The sequence below is a fragment of the Etheostoma cragini genome, chromosome 6, assembly GCF_013103735.1.
Source record: "Etheostoma cragini isolate CJK2018 chromosome 6, CSU_Ecrag_1.0, whole genome shotgun sequence".
Lineage (NCBI taxonomy): Eukaryota > Metazoa > Chordata > Actinopteri > Perciformes > Percidae > Etheostoma > Etheostoma cragini.
The window spans coordinates 23,847,319-23,852,629 of NC_048412.1; the positions used below are offsets into that span (position 1 = coordinate 23,847,319).

Below are 5,311 nucleotides of genomic sequence, written 5' to 3' on the forward strand. Positions count from 1 at the left end.
GGTGATGATTGGTTGTTAGGCTTACAGAGACATAGCTCTTTCCCAGCTGCAAAGTCCCCTTTGGGAGAATGTGCAGCCTAACACGAGTTAGGTCATTGTTCCCTTGCTCGGGCTCTGTGTGCACCGTCACCCTGGTGGCACCAAAGCGGCTAGCAACACCGTGTCAAACAGTGACGTCAGCGCTCTGCATCCATTTTGGCTTTGCACACTGCAAAATGGACTGAAGAGGAGTGAGACTGAGGGTAGCTGAGAGGTGCAGTTCAAAACCTGCAGCACCAAACGGTTTTGCACAATACAGCGGTGTGAGTTTTTCACAGCACGTATAACCCTCGACCTTATCCTTCACTATTGTTGGCACGCATCTATGCATACACACACACACACACTCATTGACAAAGACTATAATCACTCATGCTCGTGTGCATATCAACAGGTGTTTGTTTGTGTTATCTGCAGGACAAGAAACAGGTAAGGACACGGATAAAATGTTTTTTTTATACATTGGCCTATTTATATATAATTTGAAACATTTAATGTCTGTGTATGTTTCTTGGCAGCGGCATTTGTCCACAATAAACAGTTTATTGTCATTGAAATATTTTCAGTTAACCAGACATACCAGACTACATCAAACGTCAGTTGTCAACAACGCGTCACCAACTTGGATACTCTGTTAGCAAAATCTAGCCCCAGTTTCCCACCTCTGATTCCCACAGGAAGTGATGTGAACGATGACGTTTTCACTGCAAAAAAATGTTTCCGATGCCCATGAACGCACGGTTTATCCTTCCGTTTTTTCAAATACTATTTGGACCGAACTTGACCAAATCTGGAGATTCATAGGGGTCGAAAAAATTGAATCTTAAAAGTAACTAAAGCAATCAGACAAATGTAGTGTAATTAAAAAAAGTTAAATAATTGCCTATGAGATGTACGACAAGGATGAGATGTATACAAGTACCTCAAATAAGTACTTGAGTAAGCGTACTTATTTTCATTCCACCACTGCAAAAATAAAGGAAACTAAAACACAATGGCTCAAATTAATCATTGTATTTATATATATTTCCCTCGGGACTAAAGTAGTGGAACTACTGACTTTACCATACTACAACTGTGAAAATAAAAAAGGGCCCCGAGATGTTCAAATCAGGTGAACATGCTTTGTGCAATAGTGAATCAAGTACTACAAGACACCACCACTACAACATTATGTACTACAAGACACCACTACTACTACTACATTATGTACTGCAAGACACCACCACTACTACTTTTGGAAGTAGAGAAAATTCATTCTTTCTAGACACCAAAGAATATTCAGGCCAAACTCTCTCACTTCCACTGTACACCAGAGTTGTTCTGCTGCAGCGATTCTCTCTCAGTAAACAAGGGGTGGGATGTTTTTTATGGTTGTTTGAATTAAATTGTTGCCAGTACAAGCTTTGCTCTTTTTTCCCTGTGCATCAAAGCCATTTGTGTTTCTGCTGAAGCTGTGCCGTGTGGCATCTCTTCATCACTGCGCTCACCTACAACTGCTGAACACTTTGTCTTTAAAGTAGTGGAGCAGAAAGGATTTAAGAGAAACGCTTTATTTAACACGTGCCATGATTTCTTCATAATCTTCTGGAAGGTTTCTTGTGATGTCTTTGTAATTAGGTTCAAATCACAGAGACACCAGAGACAATAATCTGAGAAAAGACACATTTGGAAACATGTTATATTTTAACTAGGGAGCAATGTGTTGACGCAATTAGCTTAGCATAGCTTAGAAACTAGCAAGGGACAGAGCTAAACTCGCTCTCTCCAAAAATACGATTAACAGTACCTGTGAAGCTGACCTATTAACACGTTATCATTTGTTTAATCTTTATACCAACCGAAATGTAAAAAATTTTCTTTTTACTGGGAGTTTTGTGCCACTTCCTGTCTTTAAGCTAAGCTAAGCTAAGCTAAGCTCACTACCTTCTGGTTCAAGCTCCATCAAAATCTTAATGATTTGAATGGCTGACAGAGCTCATCAAAATAAATATTGATGTATTTTTGAATTGTACACTTGTTGTACCCAAAATTCACAAGCATACTGAAAGATCTGCATGTTTACATTACAGTTACTTTGGTAAAGGAAAAAAAAGCTAAGTGAATTATTCAGAGGTGAAGCTTAAACACTGTCTCCATTTGCAATATTAGCACATCGCAGAGCCCTTACCAGAAACCTCCCTAAGAAATTGCACGTACATACAAGTTTCTTTCTATTAAATATTATTAAATTATTAGAATAATTTGGGACTTAAAATTATAGTAATAATAATAATAATTATTATAATAGTAAAAACAGATTTCACTCATTTAAAATCAATCCAAAAAGTCAGGGCCAATATGAAATGCATTTGTTTAAAAGCAAAAGATAGTAGTCAGACACCTCCTCTGGAAAAAAAAGAAAAAAAGATGCCCTGTCAGTTGTTAATGGGAGAGTTTGGCTGTAATCGCTGCTTCGAACCACCAATCTGGAGACCACGGAGAAAGCCATCGATTAGCTCTCACTCTCACAGTAAATCTTTGGCGGAGAGCAATGTGTCAGCAGCAGCAACACGAGCCAAACACAGATTTGTTTAGAAAGACCATGCAGCACAAATGAACCTGTGTTTCCTGGAAGCACCGATCTAAATGTTGAAACGGCTGTGCTAATTGCTGATCTTGACAACACCCAGATTGGGTAGTTTGCACCGCATGCGACCTGTGTTTTTTTTTTAGCTGTTTTGCTAATGTATCTGGCTCCACTGCTCGCAGCTGCAGGGAGAGGCGAGCTGTAACTTGTGACAGGGCTAATCTCTGTGGACAGACCGGAGAATGGCCCAATCAGCATGGGTAGCAGGCAGAAAATGAGAACACCAAACAGAGCAGCTCCCTTAGCTCCTCCTGGTTTCAAGTGGAGCTCCTGTGTGTTGAGCAGTTGAACAACATCGGCCTCACTTGCCCCGCCTGATCAAGTCCCTCTGCTGCTGTTGGGCCGAGTGATGCTGAGTGATGGCTCGGGGCATAGAAAACTTTTAATTACTTCAACATGCTGTTTACTCTTTTTATTTTTAGCCACAGATGGCAAAACAACATTGACACATTGTCAGTACCATCACTCAATATTGTCTCTATTATTTCATAACAATCTTGCCTAAAATTTCCCAAAACCCACAGAGGCACATTTACACAGCGCTTAACATTCAGCCAACAATCCAAAACAGGATATTGAGTTTACTATCTGAGAAAGAAAAGCATCAAATCCTCTCACTTAAAAGCTAGAAGCAGCAATTATTTGACATTTGTTTGTGAAAATGACAAAATATTGATAATTATCAGATCTTTGCTGGTTAGTTTTCTGCTAATTGTTTTATCAACTTATTAGCCTCTTTACGATCAAGTAGTTACAGGAACGTAGTTCGTTTTGTTTTTATAAAACACAACGTAGTGTTTTTATAGGAACAATCCACTTTTAAAGAGTTTTACTAACTACTCTCCCCAAAAAGAGAGTCGTTTTTCAGCACAACTGGCACAGCACAACACAGGTGGATGGGCTGAAGGATGGATTGCATAAAAACATAAATGAATGAATTACCACAACACAAAAACATAAAAGCAACTTCCTGAAGAATGGATGAGTGCATAAGAAGTCAAAATCCAGTCACAAAGAAAAGAAAAATGAAAAACCTGTCAACAGGATATGTTTGATCGCTGTGAACTCTCTTGAAGAGGAGACTTTGTTATGATTCTGAAGGTAAAGCTGTAACCAGGGCTCTTGTTGCAGGTTAATTAAAGAGGCTGAAAGTGTGTCAGGCCTTCAATCACAAACCATTAGTCATATTTTGTTTTGTTTTTTTAAGAAAAGGAGGGCTGTCAGTAGTCCTGCAGGTTTGCAATGGTAGATGCTCCCCTCACTGCCACACCTCATGTGTGTTGGATGCATAAACAGCTCAGAAACTGCCTGTTCAGCAGTCATGGATGCCACAGGAACAACATATCAGACATGCCAAGTTGTAACAACCTCCAAACACAGAACAGACCACAAATCTATGCCATATATCATGTTCCAAAAGCGTATTCATTTTCCTCTTTTACAGGTCGCTCTCAATATCAAACAATGTCCTCTCTGGGCAAAGTCGTTTCAGCACCACCGACATAAACCACCGCAAAGCAACACCACAGAAGAAAGCAACGGGTAGGGGGGGGAATTGCTCATCACTCTTCTCCATCGCATTCTCCCCGAAGGGTTTCTGCAAGGTCATTTTCACGCACGACGCAGGAGAGGACACCCAGATTCACTGACTCCTTCCTGATTGTTGTTGTATCAAAGGTAGCATATAAGCAGGGCAACACACTTTTTAACAATATGAGAAAAAAGTAGGTTTAACGGCAGACCTAAATGTATGACCCGAAGAGAGAAGGCGGAACCGGCGACGGAGAGGGGCAAGGGCAAAGTGCCCAAACCATCACCAAAACTGGGTCGATGACGGGAAGCTGAACATAATGCGCTGTTTCATGACATTAAAACATAAGACTGTAACCTCCTACCTTTCCCTCCCTGCCTCCTCCTCGGAGTCAATCATCTGCTCTGGGATGGATGATGGTCGCTGTTACGCACAAGACCTCCCCGCGAGAACAAGGACGCAGGGCGCATTTCACCAAAATCAGAAATCTTCTAATCTTGCCTAACTGCAACATTTCATATCAACATCCTACATTTACTTATTCCCAAATCGACTTATTCCTTAACTTCCTTTCGGGTACAGTTGTAGGGGTCACCGCGTAGCGCAGTGCAGGCCTTTAACTCCTTTTTTTAGCGAATACATGTCGAGTTGTATCATAAACACATGTAGCCTAAATCTCCCTTCCTGTTATCCTGCATCTGAACACGGTGCACCTGCACCGTCGATAACGGCAGCAGATGAGTAAATTAGAGGAATTATTAAAATGAAAAAGGAAGATTCAGAACAAATTGCCCATTTCAGAAGGATTCTTCATTTGCTTACCTTTCAGTGGGAAGGTGAGCGCGTTTTAGGGTGACCGGGATTCGCTTCTCTCTTTTTTTTGTCGTGCAGGGAGTCACCCCGAGTACCTGAAGCAAAAAGGTCCTGTGTGCCCCTGTGATGTCCACTGACGTAGTAACAGAGAGCTGCACCCTCCTCCCCCCTCCGCCCCTTTTCACTTACTACAACATCCCTCTTGGATGGAGACACCGCCCCCTCCTCCATTCCCATCTCTCCTCCAGCAGACACCATTCCGCTCAGAAAGAACAGGTTTTTTTTTTTTGGGGGGGGGG

General features: G+C 41.4%; 1 protein-coding gene across 1 annotated transcript in view; it reads right to left on the minus strand.

Annotated features, from left to right (window-relative positions):
* The window catches only part of sv2a (synaptic vesicle glycoprotein 2A), a 46,493-nt gene extending 41,283 nt beyond the window's left edge, over positions 1-5,210 (minus strand). Inside the window, exon 1 of the mRNA XM_034873304.1 lies at positions 5,022-5,210. The gene's annotated coding sequence lies outside the window, so the exon portion shown is untranslated. The remainder of the gene's footprint in view (positions 1-5,021) is intronic.
* Positions 5,211-5,311: the final 101 nt, after the last annotated feature.